This window comes from Dicentrarchus labrax, unplaced genomic scaffold, assembly GCF_905237075.1.
Source record: "Dicentrarchus labrax unplaced genomic scaffold, dlabrax2021, whole genome shotgun sequence".
NCBI lineage: Eukaryota > Metazoa > Chordata > Actinopteri > Moronidae > Dicentrarchus > Dicentrarchus labrax.
The window spans coordinates 12,407,876-12,428,256 of record NW_026136702.1 but is presented as its reverse complement, the minus strand read 5'-3'; the positions used below and the strand labels follow the sequence as shown (position 1 = coordinate 12,428,256).

Here is a 20,381-nt window from a genome sequence, read left to right as displayed (position 1 = left end):
GTTAACCAGCGTATTATTACAGTGACATAGAAGGTGGACATTTTTTGCATGGTGACGCAGCAAACTAGCTCTTAACTTATTATGTAAGAGTATTTTTACCCATAGTTTCATACCATACTTAGTTCGCTCCTAACCATTCATAATAGAGTTTGTATCGAGGTTATTTGCTCACTTGCCTGTACCAATGTTTTCTGTTCCTCATTGTTTTCTTCATTGTCAACATGTACTTTTTAATTAAACTCTCATCTATGTTACAAGTAACAATAATAGCAATAAGAGGTATCTTATGATTTGAATTCTAACAACTGGCTAGGCTTGTAATGGGTATGGTAAGCTGTTCCAACCTAAATGGCGTATGCTGTTTGCGGCCACTCCGCCGGTCCTGTTTAGTGATGAAGGCTTTTGATTTACTTTATCCTCCAGAGTCCTATTCAACTGAATGAGCGACACTCATCCTGTGGAGCACAAGGGCACTCCCCCCCCACCCTCCCTCCCACCTCCACTTTCTCTCTCCCCCTCTTTACTGGATCATTTCCCTTCACACCCAGAAAGGCTTTGTAGTGGCAGCATCATTCTCCTAGACTGGCTTTCTCTCCCCCTTCATTTTTGTCTCCCTTTCCTTTTTTCCCCCTCTCTCTTTCACTCCAACTTTCATAAGCTCAGTAAAGCATGGCCTTCAATTCCCCTGTTCTAGTGTTTTCACTTAAGATCAGGAGTGATGAGCAAAAGGTTTCTGGCTCAATCCTTGAGCAAAGGCCTGGCGTGACAGGGATTATTATTTATTTGTCATCTTGGATGTAATAAGCTGTAGGTACAGACTGGAGAGCTGGTGATTTATTGCTCTGTCGAGCGCCAGTAGCAGTCCGGCCGCTGGGGCGTGCAGGATGAATACCGGCCTGTCACTCCCGTCCATCCGTCTCCTCGCGCCTGCCGCCCTCACAACACCGCCCCATTTCATGCCAGAATACATAAACAATCTTTCATTACTCCTAAGCCTTTTTTTCATATTTGCTCTTCACAGGACACAAAGTTTGAATTTATTCACAGTTTTTTTCTCTCTCTTTATCTCCCTCCCTCCATTCCACATTAGGTGTTGTTTTTGTTTTCCACATTCAGGGATTTTTTGAATATGTGGTCTTTTAACAGTTAGGAAATCCCACGCCCATGCAGTTTTTCCCCCTTCTCCTTCGGTTTCATTGTCATTTCCGATCCTTTTGGCCATGACTTCATTTTTCTTCTCAAAACCACTTATGAGAAGAACAGCTGAACACACCCACTTCCACTTCATCTTTTCAGAATGGATTATTCTCAGTCCGGAAGATTCTTGAGCCAGGGGTGATCGGACATGAATATGTTGGTGTGCTGTCAGCACCACGTCCTTCCAATGCATTAGTGTCAGTCTCCATGCTGCACTAAAGCATGAAATGAGTGATAAAATATCAAATCCCTTAACTTCGCCCCCCCTTTACCCTGTCTTCCAGGGCAGAAGACATAATATCGACCCCGATTCCATTTAGACAGGAATTTAATATTTTTCAGCTAAACCAATCACGCATGGTTAGTGCTCAGTGTAATCCAATCACATTCCATCATAAATGCCCCTCTTGTGAGGCTATTCAAAGACCTGATAAACTGGTAGAAATCAAGACGTTGAAAAACATGGCCTTAATAGATTGTCTTGGCTGCCTTAGAGAAGCTTGTCCCACTCTTTTCTGTCGATACACATTTTCATTTCTCCAGCCCTAACTTCTCTCTCCAGGCACAGATTGGCTAAAGTGCAGCTGACTTTGTAAATAGGGCTCTCATTTATTAGGGCCGTTATCTCAAAGAAGATGCTTAGCCCGCACCACCCAGACAGAGGAAGAAGGAGGATAATTATGAGACATTTATTTTGGTGAGCCGATTAATAGTAGGACCTGTTTTCAGTGTCTGTAAAGCTGTGACTGTGATGGTTCTGCTGTCTGTGTCCTCTGAAAGGCTCTGGACACACTATTCACAACAACATTATATTCAGACACAGCATTTTAAAGCCATAGTGTGTGTGTTTGTGTGTGTGTGCTGGACCAACACTGTTAACAGTACGGTGAATAGTGAACATTTGTTAGAGGACATAGGTGGTGATGCCTCACACAGGCAGTGAACTGAGAATACTCATTTGGTTCCTGAATAAGGCCTTGACAGCCACCATTTATATCTGGCTCGTTGTATGCTGTCCAGCCGATTAATAACAGTTTATTGCTGTCTAATTAGTGTCGGCTGATTGGAAACTGCATCAGAAGTGAGAGAGAGAGAGAGAGAGAGAGAGAGAGAGAGAGAGACTTGCTCACTTTGTTGTAGTGTGTGGAGCATTAGGACGCTAAAATCAGCAGAATTGGTAGTTCTGAAAGTGAGTAATGTTACCTGCAGTAAAAGGGGTGTGTTTTTTAATGTATGGAAGCAGAAAGCTAAATCCTCTAACCAGCAGTAATATATTGTACCGTCTGACCTTTTCATTTCCTTTTATATTATTCAGTTTTGCAGACACGTTCAGTGTCATATCTGCATTCCACACATTCCCTTGTCTGTATGTTACTTGTACTCTTACCATAAACTTGTGTTGTAACTCCCCTTTCATCAGCCATTACAACATCAACAGCATCGCCAGATTTTGCCCTTTGAAGATGCACAGACTCAAGTTTGATCATGCCTCATGGTGCTTGGTCTGTGATGATCCTGTTTTGATTAACAGCAACAACCTGTAAGCCAAAATTAGGCCTAGATGTTTGTATGAATTAGAAGCACACATACTGACTTTGCTGCACGAGTTGAATCCTAAGCTTATGTGCATGAGAGAATTTGCCATGCTCAGTTTCTAAGTAAGTAAATGAGCAGGACTACCATAATAACTCCGTAATTATTAGCTTTGAGTTCAGAAAATGTTGTATTTCCCTACAGACTTTTATTGTTTGACTTGAGTCAGTTAAGACCACTACATGTAACATCATAGTTGAACTTTCAGACTTTGGTATGTCCCGAGCCAAACTCTATAATTGCGATCCTGACGGATCCAAACATTTATATTCATTTTAAAAAGATTTGTTTCCAGTTATTTGTTTGTTTGCATCATGTACTGCAGCTGTCAAATGTGCCCATTAAGCTTTGATACAACACTAGAACAACAACCGCAGATCATACAGCACCCAGCAATTTCAGTTAATTATATATCAGCATGCGTTTCAAGACTAGCTTTGTGGTGTAAAAAAAACCAGAACTGTTGATTTGCCTTTATTTCAGCAACCTTTCTCAGGTGTACCACGTGTCTAAAGTATTTCAATCTGATTTGAAATTCAATGTTTTATTAAAGCTTGGGCTGTCCAAGTCGTGTCCAAATGTCCCTGCCATTAGAGCCATCCTGTCATTCCTCTCTATTGATATTGTACAAAACACTACAGGGCTTCATACACAAATTAGGAAACCATCAAAAAAGCTGTGATGTAGGGTACATTTTCTTAATGAAGAGCCATTCATCTGTCAAGTATATTTACGTAGCTTCAGTAATGTTAATGGAGGCTAACTATAGGCTAAGTGCAGTGTTCAGCTGAGGAAAAAAAATCTAACTTGATATATCGGCATGTTCTCAATATTACAGCACTTGGATCAGAGGCAAACAACGTGATCAGCATGTCCCTGCTTCTTACACTTCAAATTCTTATACGTTATTATTATAATAACTTGCATTTGTGCTGTTGGTGGTGGAGTGTAAGTAACCTCTTCTCGTTTTTACGTCTCAGCTAGACTGAGTGGTTAGGTCAGTGAGGCCCCACAACTCTGCTCGCCCTCCAAACCACCACTGACATGCAGCTGATCAAGCCCTAATTAAGGAGACATTTTCTCCCTGTGATTTCTATCGATGCACAGTGAAGGAAAAAAACAAACTGAGCCACTCTTCTATTGGACTGCAGGAAAATCCTTCCAACCTCTTACCACTGTTGTTTATCCAACTAAATCTACTACTAGTTTACTCTTAGGTTATTGCAAAACTTCCTCTATTGACAATCTCAAATATTTCCCAGCCTCTGCTCCTGTTTTCTGCTTTTCTACCCTCCTCCTGCTTTTCATCCTCTCCACCAGCCTTCTCGAATTCTTCTTTCTCCTTCTTTACTGCTGCCTGTCCTCACCTCTGTCACCCATTCAGTTCCTGCCACCTTCCAACTCCTCTTTGCCAGCTGCTTGTCTTGGGCTGTCTGAGCTGAGGTGAGTGGTCTAGGTAGGGTGGGGCGCGGCATTAGTGTTTCTGCTTGCCTGTGCAATAGAAGGCGACGCGTGTCAGGGCCTCTGTCAGCAGATCAGCACCGATGCAGATGGGAGGTGAAAAGCTCCCCAGTGACGCCGCTCGAAGGCAGTGGCCGATGGTGGAGGCAAGCACCCCCCCCTTCCTCCTCTGTCCCCTCTGAATCTGTCCCTTGCTTGCTTTATTGCGCACTACTCTCTTTCACACTCTCACTCTCTCTCTCTCTCTCTCTCTCTCTCTCTCTCTCCCCGGCCCTCTCTCCTTTGTTATTGCAGCAGTGAGGATGGAGTGGGCTCTGACAAAGTGCTGGGATTGATAGATGGACAGAGCTGGAGACTGGATGAGAGGATGGATGAGGGCAGAGGAGGGAGTTTAACACAGGCAAACACAGAGAGACAGAGAGGAACGACCTGCTCGGCTATGCAGCCACTCACAGCCCCACAGCAATTTAGCCCTCCACTAACCCAGTGCCAGTGGACTCTCAGCCTCGCTACCTGTTTGTTCACAGTGCATATGAACAACTGTGACAGCATGCAGAGGCTGGAGGAATTCAGTGCCCACAAAGAACAATAAACACACTCCTGTATTTATCCTAAACATTAAAACACATTGCATACTCGTGCTTTTACTGTCAAGACTTGATGAAAACTTGATTTACTTGACCTGTTCTTTCTGAAAAAAACCTAAAATGAAATAGTTTGGATACATTTCCTTTGTATTCCAAACATACCACATGTATAATTTAACAACTCTGGAGCATAGCTATTCAATAGTTGCACTGCAGTTTTTATTATTAAATAACACCAGGCTAAAATTTGAATTGGCTTTTCATCTGTATATGCCAAAAGACCCAAATCTCCCTGCAGTAGTGTGCACTAGTGGTGTGTAGGAGGCTTCAGCCATTTTTCACAGCCCCTGCATACCTAACCAGCCCTGGAGGAGAAAGATGGGAGAGAGGTTCTAGTAACTGTGTTCTTATTACAAAAGCCTTCCCCTGCATCTTGGGTGGGGTAACCTGGGTATGTGCGTCCGTGCGTGTGTGTGTGTGTGTGCGCGCGCGTCCTCTCATTACGCCCCTACCTGCTCTGCATTACTTGTCAGTGGTGTTGGAGCGCCCCGCTCAGATTAAGACTAATGTCGATGGCCCCAGGAACTGCGATTAGAATCACACTCATTACTCAGGGCCCGGTGACGGAAGCAATTTAAAGCCCTCGTCTTTACAGTACAAGAGGCAGGGCAAGCCCCTACTGTCAAAGGAGGGGAGACACTACCCTCCACACACACACACACACACACACACACACACACACATCAACGCATAGTAATACAACTGCACCGCTCCCTCTTCCTGTCCTTCAAGGACACCTGAAGGCCAGGCCCTTAGTGACTTAATTGACTGACTCTCTTTTCTCGTGGCTTTTCATTTATATAACCATTGAAGAAAAGAGAATGGGGCAGCCTGCTTCAGTTTGCATGTTTCTTCAATGTCTAGAAAACACAGATGCCTGACATTGGGTGGGTCTGTCGTGTGATGTGGTGCACAGTTGATAATGTTGAGTAAGGAGAAGTGTGTGTGTGTGTGTGTGTGTGTGTGCGTGTGTGCATGTGTGTGAGATGTCCTTTCACACTACCGCACACTCCGACAAAGATTAGACGGTCAATATGTGTCAGTCGCATGTCATTGAGACTGATTGAGTGAGTGTGTACTGTACTGTGTGTAGCTGTTCCCATGAAGGTTTTTGTAGGCTATACATGTGCACATCAGTGTGAGCTTTCAGAGCCTCTGGGTGTGCCTGTGCAAGTCTGTACACGCTTGTCTTTGTTCCTGTGTGTTTGCTTGTGTGTGTGTGTGTGTGTGTGTGTGAGAATGGTTTTGTGCATGTGTGATTATGTGTTTGTGACTCACCTCCACAGTAAGGTTACAGCTGCTTTGAGTCCCTCTGTGACAGCCGTCCAGAGAATGCCAGTCAGGGCCAGCACTAAGGTGGCTGTCACTCAATAATGAATGATAGGCCCATCAATTAGCAACTGTCACCATGGCAACTCTATCATAGTAATGACAGCACTGCTCAGGCTCGAGGAAAGAGGGGAGGGTTCCATCCTTGTTCCTGTCAGGGAGGAAGAAATCTACTGTATAGTATATCGATAAAATTGTGCATTTGTTGTAGCGTAGTTTTAATTTAATTATTCTGTGTTTTGATGACTTTGACACGTACAGTAACTAATGTTCTATGCTCTTTGTGAGTTGCTTCACACTAGAAGCTACTGTTGTTTTCTTCCCTCTATTGACCAAACAAGGGGAGACAGGAATGGAATAGGAACATAATGAAACATGTACACAAATCATTGATTTTCTTTTATATAAAAGAAGCTCATCTCTGTTAACACCTTCCATGGTTGTATACTGGTTTCCTTGGTTATATTGTTGCATAATCATGGGTACAAATCAAACTTTAAATAAAATGTTTCATATGTTTATAAGTATTCACAAATAAGTATTTAAGATAAATTCAATAAAGGATTTTTTTTTTAGTGCAATTAGTCCATCAAATTAATAACTAATCATTTTGGTGAATATTGTGAGTGGTGTGTTTGGGCAGAGATAATGTTATGAGAGTACAACCAGACTTTGTCCCATTAAGTGAATTCTTTTGTGAACTGAGACATTATTTGCTGTGTACCAAATTATGTAGATGTGGTTGTTTTTCTCAACAGACTCAAACATGGTATGTGAGAGTGACCTGACTAATTAGTTTACGATAGCTGCTGTCAAATATAAGTCGACCTGATAAGAGCAGCATACACATTTGCTCACATTGGTGTCATTGTTAATGATTCGATCTGCAAAATGCAAAAAAAATGTAAGTGTTATGATAGTAAATGGGAGTTTATGCAAATTACATGATTGGATTTAATATAGCCTGTGATTAAGCTTGTTATATACTTTTATATCTTGTAAACAATAGTGTTATATAACTGTTGTTTATCTTCACATAACCATGAGTCACCATTTTTGCTTGCCATAGCATTTCACTAACAGAGTAAGACTTTTCTACCTCACCTAGCATACTGAACATAAATGTACACAGCACTGTACTACTGTATGCTCTCCCCCTGTTTGAATAGAGAATGGCATTGACTGATTGATATTGTAATTCTTGCTGTGAAGTAATGTTTTACAGCATGCGTAAAGACAGATCTGTATGGCCCTCCCTACCAAGCACCTTTCTTCTGTATGGATCTGCCAAGTGCTGAGGACTGGTTAAATGCTGTCAATCATTGATTTTTCCCTCTGACAGTAGACTGATGGCTGTGGTGATTGAAGGAGTCAGGGTTTTGTCTTTCTCCCCTGTGCTGCAAGGATTCAAGCGAGAAATCCTCACACCTCCTAAGCCAGCCCATCACTTCCCTCCTCCTCTTTTCCCTACTTTCCCACTCCCCCTTTTCTCTCTCTCTTTTAACAAATGGCATCAACAGGCCATGAAATAATCAATGCTGATGATCCATCTTGGAGCCTGTCGATATGTTAATGAGCACGCCTCATCGTTATTGCTGCCGGGTCATAAATCACTGCCTCTTACCAGAATGCACAGCAGCTGGTGCAGCAAACCCCAGGCCAGGAATAAAACACTGTCTTTTAACGATTAATGTCCAAACATTCTGCTGCCCTGTGCCTTGATTGTTTTCAGATGCCAAAAAAGTAGGACGGATTGTAAATCAATAAAACAATAAGACAAAGTGTTTTAATAAAAGGAGAGGTTGCGAGTAAATCATTGCAGTGCTCCATTTAGCACTGCTTCCTGGGTAAGGAATAATTGGATACCTGGTACCCAGAAGTCATTTTTAAGGTTATAAATGCCCATGTCAGCTAGTAGTGAGAAGCAGGGTAGCTTGCAGCCTTACATTTTTCAAATCTGCTTTTTAAGGGACCTGAGCAAAGCAAAGGGAGGGTTTAGTGGCTATTTGTTTCACTATGAGAAATGAAAAGACAACATGTTTGCATAGAGTACGCTGTAAATCATTATGATGAGATGGCGGAAAGGGAAGCATTATTATTCCCTTATTTCCTTCACTTGAAATCGTATACTTTATTCCAATATATTGACTACAGTTCCCACATATAAGTTGCATGATGTCCGTGTATCTCCTTTATGCAGTATGTATATCGTCCTGAAGCAGTTAATTTACAATTTGCAGTTTTTCTTTCTATACCTAACTAACTTATATACAAGCAATGTGCGATGGGTTGGTGTTTTTTTTAGCAGCCTCTGGGTTAGTGATGCAGTTATTATCGGTTATGTTGCAATAAAATGGAACCTGATAATAGCATGGTTTATAACCTTTTTTTTTTCATAACATTCTGTGTTGGATTATTTGTCACACCAGAAACCTCTGAGGTGTAACTGTGTTTAATTAATAGATAACATTGTTTTTTCCATACCAATACATGTAAACAGCCTGCTAAGTTCAAGCTATATATAGTATTATGTGGGTTAAATGAGTGTGTGCTACATGTATGATTCAGTAGGCTATATAAAATGTATTTAAAACCATGACATTGTCCATTAGATGCTGAGTTTGACAAAGGGTGCATAACCCAACTGGGATTTGTTTCCATCTAATGTGAATGGCACTGGTTTTAACAATGCTGCAGTAAGGCAGTTCAAGTCTTACTCATATCTGGAGACAGGTTGTTGATATTTGAAACATTCCTAAATGGAGTTTGGCATCCCACAGGGACCGTTTGGGTCTGTTTGTTTTCCTTTTATATGATCTGAAGGCTGTATGGTTTGGTTATCAGTTTTCAGGCAGGTATTTCAGCATTACTGGTATCTCATACAGATAAATGGGAATGGGGATCTCTAAGCAGGGTGCTCCAGCAAGAAAATGTAGTATAGTTCACCAAGATACCTAGTTAACTTGTTTTTCCTGCAATGCAGTGTAAGGCAATGAACTGTGTTGGCCTATCAAATGTATGTGCACCAAGTAAGCGATTTGATAGTATTTTTTAGAATTATGCTAATTATTGTTGTTTGCACTGCCTATTACATATTTTTTCGGCGTACACATTTCTATTGCATCTCTTCCTTTCCAGCTTCACCAAGTAGCCTATTGAATGTGTTCTTAAGCTTAACTGTGCTTTATTGGTTCTCTTTGTAAAGGTAAACCTTTAGTCTTCCTGTGCAATGAAGCTAGATGTTCAAGTTCTCCAATAAATGTAATGGCCAAATTAGTGTAATCATAATCAGAAAACAATAACATAAAAGCTTGATCTCTGAATAACTGTAGGGCATGCAGGCTCTATCTGTTCAAAGTTTCTAAGTCTAATACAGGAATAACACCCTTGTTTGGTTTTAATATTGCTATTAACTGTGGTATCAGTCTTGTGACCTTGTGCTCAATGATTCAGTCAAGCTTGTAGATTGCAGTGTAACCTCTATGTATGTCTCTACCGGACCTCTCAGAGCTGAACAGTTTTATGTTCTAGCCCTTGGGCTTCCCGCAGATGATGAATCATAAACCAAGCGTTTATAGCAATGTTAGTAACTGGAATAGTGTCTACATCAGTGCTTTTTTCATACATGCCTCCTCACAATGTCAATATTGGTAGTTAACCAGTGTGCCACCTTAGTTATGGAAACATTGTATTTGACGAAACCTTACCATCATAATCCAGTGGAGCACAGACAATGGCTGCCACTTTTTCTTTGCTTTATAGCAGCAAAGTAGTTGTCAGTGTTTGTAACTTAAGTATCTAAATAGGTTGGATGTCATTGTGGTGACAAGAAAGCTTGTTTCAAGAGGACTGAATAGATTTCGGGCATGACAGGTATGTTGCTTTGCCTGCTTGTAAATCTGCTGTAGCCCCACTTTACACATTTCCGTTTATTGTGATCTGGTACAGATGGAAAACATAGCTGTATTTGCTCATTCTGTTTTTATTCTGCCTCACACACTTGCTAATAAACCAGAACACAACTGTAGTCAAGGATCCTCCCTTTGGTTTATAGAAGCAGATAGTATGTGCAAGCATTGGACACCCCAATTTATTTACAGGAACTGAATTTACTTCAGACTCTGACAGCTTGAATTCCTGTGGCCTCTGTAGCGCCTAAATCATGCTTGCGATATAGTGCAGCTCTGCATTTTTTCTCCCTCAGTGCTAAGTATTATAATGATGAATCTGCTACTCTGGCTTATGCCAGCTCTAGGCGGACATAACAGCAGTTGTTTAAGTTTTCCAAAATAAATAGAGAATATTTCAATGGAGACAGATAGCAGAGAGGAGCCTGGGAAATGGCATAGTTTGACTTGTGGAAGTTGCCTTTCTAAATTGTTTTTGTTACCAAGATAAGGAACATTAACTCCAGATGTCAAAGAAAGTAAATAATATATCAGTCGGCTGCAATAAATGCCATGTGCTGAAGAACCAAATGGAGATTTTTATTTCTCATAACTGTCATCTATCAATATCTGCATTCTTTCACCAATCTTCATCTTCCATATCCACATATATGTAACCAACCATCCATATCAAATATTATCTGTATTCCCCCATGGTTTTCCAATCACATCTGTGTGTCTTACCATTTCAGAACAGATGGGCCCTGTGAATGCAGTTATTAGTGTAAATGTATTGCCTTACAACATGCAATTTCATTAGACAGGGTTGTCATTTAACATAAGTTAAAGGGAGAAAGGTTTACCGTTCTTTCCTAACAGTCATCTATATTTAGTGGAGCCCATTCGGGTTATTTATTATTGGTTAGGGAGTTGTATTTGACTGATTTTTGTGGACACGTGTAAAATGCGGGTAATTCCTGCATGATACACCTGTCCACTTGTACACCAGTCCCACTTTTGTGGCTGTTGTGTTGGGACGCAATACTTGTTGTGTGAAGAAGTAATACATCCATAGTGAGATGCCTGGTGGTAAATCCTATCTTTAGAAATGAAAAGATCTTGTAACATGCCGATTATAGTTTCTTTGACAAAAACTCAAGGTCTACCACTTTTGCTGAAGCTTGCTCCTGAGCAAACATAAACTGCATCTTCTGGAAAGATCCAGAAAAAGCTAGTAAGTGGACCTTGAGTGGACATTTTTTCTCAAACTGTTATTTTCAGGGTCAAGACTGAACAGTCTTTTCTTTGCTAAATACATTGGCATTGCAATTGCAAATGTTGTCAATGTAACTGCTAACTCTGATGTGTAGAAGGAAATATAATTTCAACCACTCGGTTTAATGATAGCAAACATTTGGACACATTCTAGATTTTTTTCATCTCAAGGGGAAGAAGTAGCATAATGCAACAACTAATACAATTTGCATGTTTATAGATGTAATTTTAAGGCTCTTGCTCAAGTGTGCTGAATGCTAATATATGATGAATTTACTGTTTTTAGTATACTACCTGTATTTTCGAGGTTAGATCAGTTTACATATACAGTATATATAGAAATAAGGCATGTTTCTTTATGCAAAAGTAAACCACAGATAAAACTTGTAGCAGCTTCACTGAATTTAGAGTTTAATGGTTATCCTAAGAATTGAAATCTAATTTGGAAGGGAGATTTGCACAGATTCCCATTGCTCTTACAACAATCTTTAATATGTCGCCATCAACACCAACCAGCATACCCCTTCCCTTGCGGAAAAGCTCCACACCAGTATCCGTTGGGTCAGTGGCCTAATAATTTGCTAAAGCATGTTTTGAGATTGCAGATCATTTAGGTTTTATGATATTAATGAGGATATGTGCTTATTAGGGTTCCTGGGAATAGTTGTTGATAGAAACAATCTGGAAGGAGTGAAAAATGATTTAACACACTCAGCAGGAGTACAGGATTGGCCCATTGCTGTGTGCTGCAATTAATTCTTAGTGTGCAGCAAAGCAGCTTGGTGGTGTAGCATTGAGGCAGTTTATTGCGGAATTAGTGTGATTTTGCGGCATTTGTTGTGGTGTTATACTAAATGCTAATTAGGCTCTACAACTATAATTAGAACCTTTCGCTAGACAGACCAATTTAACTAGTACCACAGTAAGAGATTAACACACACACGTACACATGCTCACACACTCACATACACACGTGATATCACACATGCATACACAAACATCTCACCTTATAATTACACTTTTGCTAACCATCAGACAAGACAAATGTGGGGGTTGCAGGGGCTCTCATCCCCTAATACGTTAATCACTCCTTTGTTCTTTTGAGCTTTTGGAGTGTGTGTGCGGTCTTACGGGGTATTATATTGAGCACAGTGAGTTAGAAAAGTGTGTTAAACACAGATAAATACAGGTAGGAGTTGCTATGACATGGAATACTTTGTTCAGTTACAGTTGGCAGGCCTACACTTCTGAAAATTCTCTTGTTCAAACAGTAAATGGTTTTTCTCAATAGACCCTGGCACTTGCATGCAAACATGCACACAGAAGCTTCCCTCTCAGTGCATGTAATTGCTGGTGTTCATCACTGTTGCTGTGTCCTATAACACGGAAGATCAGACTGCAACATGCACATCATTCTGCAGCCTTGCCTGCCAGTCAGGCCTGCATGTTGCCACAGCGTCAGAGGCATGGCATCCACCTTTGGCTTGCACATAAAACCAGGGCAGCATTCTTGCCTCTCACAGCAGACATACTTCTCAATCATCCACTGACACACAGTTGGACAACGTTAAAACACATAGCAGAACAAACCGACTCCAGTGGGTTGCAACACTCCAAAGATGACTTTTGATTTACTCTTTATTAGTAGGATAAATAGTAATTGTGTTTTTCTTGGAAGAATGTCTGAGATTATATCTCAAAAGGCCACAAACAGCTGAGACAGAACAACGTTCTCACAATAATCAATTGTAAGTAAAAGTGCTTGCAGCATTAGAAAGTATTGTCAGCAAAATGTACTTGAGAATCAAAAGTGAAAATGCTCAGCTTACAGAATGGCTACTTCCAGAGGATTAATGTTATCGATGCATTAATGTATAAGCATTTAATGTTGGAGCTGTTGAAACTGATATAAACTAATCTACATACTGTGTACTGCCAAAACTTATATAATTATTACAATTTGTATTAATATTGTTGTTGTTGTTGTTGTTATGTAGCATATGGGTGTAATATTGGTGTCCTTGAAGCTAAAAAATAGTATAAAACATTTTAAACCCTGACAACCTTGAGTTTGTTGGTGGTGGGCGGAGCCTCAACAGTGCACAGACAAGACACTATGACTTGCAGTGAATATAGTTTACTGAGTTAGATAAAATATGTATATATGTAACATCACAGCATTAATATAGTAAATGATGTTGATGTTGATGTTGATGATAATGTTGATGTTTGATTGATGTGTTCAAATACATGTGATTCAGTGACTCATCACACTCATTGTTCATTAAGCCAACATTTACTCTCTTTGAGCCAAGAGAGAAAGAGAGGTGGATGTTGACCTAAGATGCACTAAAATATATGTAAATACATTTATTATTTATATAGGCAAAGGAAACTGCTATTGTCGTCTTAGAACACACTGAGCTTCTGGCTACAGCCTTGGGGCCTTCTGTGAAACACTTTATCATGTTTTTAGTCCTTATGAATAATTAAAAACTTAAATTACTTGCCATGTACAAAATTCATATGCCGGGGGAAGGGGGGGAAAGATACATGAAAATTAATTTTCTTTTCTCTAAGAGTGTGACGGGAAATCAATTAATCTTGATGTATTATTTCATGCAGGGCAGGGTAGCAGCAGCAGCAGAGAGAGTGGCTACAGCTGTTCTCATTGGAGAGGCCATATATTATACTTGGCGGCTTTGACAGCTTCTGAAGGAAAGGGCTGAAGGATATCAGGCAGGTGAAGCAACTGTAAAAAAAATATTAGGGAATACAAACTGTTTCCAGGGAGTGTTATAAACTGTACAGCAGGAGGAAAACATTATTGAATTTTGGACTTTTGCTTCTATTCCCCAAAACTGCTGTCAGAGCAGCTGACATTATTAATGATGCTCCCTTTCGAAACATCATGTTCATTTGATTAACTAAGTCATATGTTTTGCCACGCTATCTGCAATTTATTTTCTTGTATGTCCTCTTGCCTTTTTGGGGGGTAAGGGGAATTGAGATTTACCACCCGTCAGATAAATGTGTCCAGGTAATATAACACTGGGGATAGAGTGACAGAGCTATTTACTGCCTGCTTTAAAGTTTTATAACTTGTCACAGTTTGCAACTTGTTGTGTGTGGCTCCCGAATTTCTCGACACAGTGTCTGTAAATAGAAAGTCATACACAGAAATGATTACTCTTTTAAGAAGAGAGGCATAGAAAGCAGGAACGGGTAACAGGAAAGCACAGTTAATAGAGAAATAATGCACTAGTTGATTGGCTCCAAAACTCCAATAATTTGCCAGCAAACAACAAATGCAATGCTGCAATGTGACGTACCTAAACAAATGTAATACTTGAAATCATTTTTCAACTTTTATAGAAATATATGGAACAAGGTGAACAGTATTGGCCTACCATTTGTGCCACCTTACCTTGGTGACATTTAATCATAGTTGTATGGGAACTTTTCTCCAAAGTGATGTGCAAACTGTTAGAAGTCAGTCATGTCACCTGCTTACTGAAAGATTGATCACCAGCCTGCCAGCTGTGACTGCTGATGAGTGACAAGTGAAATGTGTCATGTCACTTTCCAGCGACGTGTTTGTCAGGAAAATGTTTGTGGCCAAACAGTTACTTTCTAGCTGTACTGTAATAAGCAGTAAAAGCGAGAGAAAACTAGGGTTGTCTGCAGGTCCTTAAAAGCCTAACATGTCTTAAATTCAGCTTTACAAATACCCCAAATTCATTAAAATAAACCTCATTGAATATATTAGATGTTAATTTATACAAATACAGTTGTGTTTGTTTTTGGCGGATTTAGGAGAAGAAGAATAAAAGCGAGACTTAGAGCACTCAGTTCATTGTCTCTCATTTAAAAGGTTGGCATTGTTTCTCCATGTTCCCAGCGAGAGGCACATGTTCTGCTCTGCTATAAATTCCATTCCATTTATGAACAGATTTCACTGGTCAACAAGACTGGTAATCAACAATCAGCAAACATCTGTTACTATCTATTAATAACACGGCATTACAGATTTACGGCTGGCCCGATAGCTGCTGAAAATGTATTCCTGCCGCTGACGAGGGGCAGCTTGGAACGGGCGGCCAATGCCATTTGTAAATGTGAGACAAATTAGAGAGCAGGAGACAACTAAATTAAAAAGCCAAATGACCGAGGCCAGATGGAGCTCAATATAACAAATGGAACAAGTTGTGGAGGTGCCAGTTGTACAGACGCTGAGGGACACTGTGGGGGAATTGATTCAGGAGAGCCATTGGGTGAGCAGATGAAAAGGTTATATTAACACTTACAGGAGGCAGAAAGTAGGCCTCTGTGCCCTCCAGCTTTATGTTGCAGTCATTCACACATATGGACGCTGCTGTCCACATCATCTTTTAAACGGTGTTGTGTGAATGTCAGTGTGAGAAATAAACACAGTTAGTGTTGCTCTCAGTGCGTCTGACATAGGGCATATTGTCAGCACTTGAAATCCTACTGTCAAATTACATGTCTTTATTCAGATATTACCTGACCTTGGTTTTCCTCATGCACGGCAATACTCCGTGCAGCGCCCTATGTAGGCTATAAAAAGTTTTCCTATTATATACCTGTAAAATGGCATGATATAAACCTTATTATCTATTAATAGGCTTGTCATATGATGCCACTTTGGCCAGAAATAAAGTGTTTGATATTAACATAATATAATGTTCATCAAGGCAGTGCACAGTATGGCAAATGTTTCTTCTTTTGGGTTGTTCGCTGGTGATGCATCACACCTGCAGCTCTCCAGGTTAAGACACATGAGCACATTTGTATCTTGCAAATGGGTATGCAACGCTGGGGTGAGGAACACATTTGCTTGGGTTAAAGACTGCATGTTAATGAAATAGATCATGAACATTGCCATTATGATAATGGATTACAGCACTTTCCTTGTGGTGTAATATTTTATTTATGACCTTTTTGGATTACTTAGATGAAAAGGGAAACATAAAATGTAGACAGTGTTCTGCTCCATGGCCCTTTTTCCAAACACAAAACAACCAGTATTTACTGAACACATTTTTCGCCTTGGCGTGTGAGGATCAGGGAGTTTGAGTGGGAGATTAGCTTTGGGTTAATGAAGTCTGGAGTCGGGAGAGAAATGGTTATTGCTCTGTAATGTAGAGTCTTTTAATTTCCACTGTGGCAGTCAGGCCTAATGTGTTATTTTACATTCTGTTTTAGATTGCACAAAGTGGTCACTGCTATTTGTCTTACTCATTTAAATCACCATTATTCAGATGTATTAGGAGATGATACATTAGGCTGCACTCAATGCTACTTGCCTTCCTGGTTACTGAATAATAAAATATTCCTCACCAGAGACAGTAACACAGCAGTAATATTCTCCTTAAAGCCGCAGTCTTTTTCTTCCTCCATGACATACATAAGCTGTTAACACAAAAAATGCCACCATTTGTTTCTTTAATCTCTGCCTTTTATCCTTTTTTCTGCTCTTCAGGCATCATTATGGGAATCTCTCTTTTCATCACTCACTCGAAATCCCATTTTTGTTTTTCTGTAGGAGATTTCCTCCTGTGCAGTTACTTACAGTGGCCCTCTCCTTACCTCTTGCTTCTGATAAAGGAAGCAGGAACTGACAGGGGCTATTTGTTATGGGGATGAGACAGGGGTGACACACACTAGATTATAAAATGCAGAGACGTGCAGAGGTCAGATAAACAATTTGCCACCAAACTTGGCTACCCAGGATGCTCTCTGCTCCCCGTCTGCTCAATATCAGAAGGGGAGGGAAGAGGAGGGGATCCACGGTTCTAAAGGAAGGAAGGAAGGTGGGTAGGATCATGTGAATAAGGAAGGGGGGTCAGAGGAGCACAAAGGAACAGTGAGAGAGCCCCCCTGGGCTGATGGCAGTCAGGTTTGCATTTTTTTTTTTTTCTCCCTCTCTGGGTTAATTCGCGGGATGAAAAGCTGCTCTGTGTGATGTGTCATATATCAAAGACAGGGCATCAGTAATCTTTGCTCAAGGGCACAGATAACAGACAGATAGACATGTGAATGAGATGAAAAAAAAGCAACTCATCCTTTTCTGCTACCACCACGGAGGAGATAAAACAAGATTTATGACTCATCTCAGACCACATACCGGCTGTGCGGACCATTTTTCACATGCTCCAAAAATTGGTACTGGAAAGCAATCTGCTTGTCAGTGTGTCCATCAGGTGCTTCAGGAGGAAATTGGGTCCTTCGGGCTTTTTGCTCTGCAGTCAGCTATTTTCTTTATAGCAGTTTTGTTTTTAATGGTATCCATAAATATATGTAGGGTTATAAGTACCTTTATCACCCAAGGAGCTTTTCCACATGATGTGGCCCACTGTGCTCTGGTGGTTGTTTCTGAACTGAGAGCTTCCTCTGTGTGGACACTATAATCCAAAGAGCTGCAGAGTTGTCACTATGTTGACGGACAGTGATAAGATGGTGTGACAACTCCCTTGTTGAGTTTGATTGACAGAAATCTGCTTTGATAGGCAACCAAATCACTTTTGTCCAGCCAATCATCTCAGATTGAGCTGGGCAAAAGTAAAACCTGCAGTGGAGGAGAGTGAACAAAGTGACGGCATGATATCGGTTATCTGTAAACATATCACAACTTGCTAAATATTACAACTACAGATAGAAGCTGCAGTAGTGGTCTCTAGCCACTGTAAAGCAATGTGATGGTTCTAGAGCATTTAAATAGACCACTTTATATTATGTACATATAAGTACTTTGCACCTTAGGTAAACCAGCTGGTAAATGCTTCATTGCACAATATTAAAACAGTGAAACCTACTCTTAACACACGGAATGGCACAAGCAAATAAACAGCCGCAGTCAGCAGTCTCAATGATGCTATTCATACTGACAGTGAGCATCAGGATAAAAATAGGGTGTCCAAATCATGTCCAAACCCTTCCTTCCAAAAAGTTACAGACCAAAATTCCTCTCACAGCAATACTATATGATACTCCAGACAATGTTATAGAAAGCCAGTAAAGATAAGATATGAATACTTTTGAATATTTTATAGACTGGATAATGTTAAAATTCTGAATGAAAACAGTCAACATTGGCCGTCCTGTTAATACAAACTGCAAGTTGATGGTTGGCTTGCAGTAAAAATCTGCACATTTAGTATCATGCTCTGTGTATAATAATCTGCAGCAGTGCATCAACAATTTGTAGCTTTTGCAATTAAACACATTTTATAATACTAGAAGTTTACTTTTAATATTAAGAGTAGTCTTAACGGTAGATCAACAGGTAGTAATAAATTGCAGCTGCTACATACAGCAGATGTATAGCATTGGCTTCTACTGCTTGGCTGTGTGATTTTTCAAGTGCTTCCTGGCTGCCATGTTGGAATGGGGTATTAGAGTGGCCCTGCTGTGCATGGAGTGTTGATAGCACTGGGAGCTGCATGACTCTGTCTGTTATGGATCGGGTTGCACTTGGGGAAACATTTGAAGGCTCCTCTGGGCTTTCACAGAGCAGAAGTTTTCCTGGGGACAGAAGGATCAGCTTAAAGCAACAGGCTTGTTGACTTTGATATCCTATCTGATACCACCACTTCCACAAGTTTACACCCCTGCAAACAGGCCTGACATTAGAATATCCTCATTTGTGCAAGCAAGGGATTTGGCCCACCGCAGGGGGTTTGAGGTTTGTGTTTCGGCCTGTCGTAGATGAGCGAAGGTTTCCATAATTTGGCTGGTGTTCCCTCTTGCACCAGACCAGCCTGTGAGAATGAGAAACAGGCCAAGGAGAGGGGAGGGCACAAATACCTGCCCAGCACAGCAGGCAGATGTTCTATGAGGGTCATTGTGAGTTGCAGCAAGGGAAAGAGGACAGACTGATGTAAAACATACACTTGTTTTGCACATTGTCACGTTCGCCTCTTGTCTCCTGTTGCCTCTTGAGCTCTGTCCTACCTGCTGTTCCTGTCTAGACGACTTGCCAACTGTGACATCTGTTCTAAGATGAAAGCATAGGCAAAATCTGAATGTCAATATCCTTGCTGTGGACAGACAAAATGAACAAACGGAAGAGTGTCTGTCACTGTGCGGCAATCATCCTTCAAATGAAAGGTTACCGCACCACATTGTGTGCTGGAGAAATGACCATTTTTAATCAGACAGCAGGGGACACATCTGTCAGAAGCTCAGTAAAGCTGCAGTTAGGAGCCAAGGAGAGCAGAGACTGATCAGTACAAATCATTTCCCCTTTCCCCCCACTGACAAAACAGGCCTAAATGTGGAAAGGCCACCAGGGAATTAAATATGACTTTTCTAAGGTTATGCTTAAGATGCTAAGATGATAAAGTGAGGAGGTTTACAGGAGACTGATAAGAGATTACATTAGGCAGTGTGGATGCTGTCTAAATAAGCTTTTTAACTAGGATGAGGCATATCAGCTGCAGTAACCTCATGTAAAGGCTGGATTTAAGGAGCACATGTTAAAGAAAAGAGCATAAGTTAATAAATTACACTCTTAGTCAAACTTTGTCTGTTATTTCTTCCTGTTTTTTTTTTTTCCTGTATGCCTTTGTTGAAGTTCATCCCCTGTCTTGACAGATGGAATAAAATGTGTGCTCATCACACCATTAACAGCAGAACAATGATAATTTATCAAGCTAACATCACAGTCACATTTGATGTGACTCTTTATGATGAGATTAGAGCTTGGTTTGTCATGCCTTCGCTATTCGATACATGATCACAATCTGTACTTTTCATTTTATGTTATGTTGGCAGGCTGCAGAGGAACATGGTAGACTAGATCTAACATAAAATTACTCATAAATGGGTGAACTACTTTCCTCTCTACATTTCCTGTGTTCTCCATGTTTTGTCTGATCAGAGCCCCAGTAAAAGTGTAAGCTAAGACCTTGGGGTTTGCCCTATCCAGAGGCCTTAGCCTTAAGATTACATCTGCAGAAGGGTTGAAAAT

General features: G+C 40.6%; 1 protein-coding gene and 1 long non-coding RNA gene across 2 annotated transcripts in view; both read left to right on the top strand.

The window, feature by feature from the left end:
• lrmda (leucine rich melanocyte differentiation associated) overlaps positions 1 to 20,381 on the top strand; it is a 199,071-nt gene that overhangs the window by 55,553 nt on the left and 123,137 nt on the right. The gene's annotated exons all lie outside the window — the stretch shown is intronic.
• LOC127350169 (uncharacterized) lies at positions 11,648 to 19,931 on the top strand. The gene is made up of 2 exons (XR_007880529.1): positions 11,648 to 13,137; positions 14,015 to 19,931. It is a non-coding gene; the product is annotated as an uncharacterized LOC127350169 (long non-coding RNA).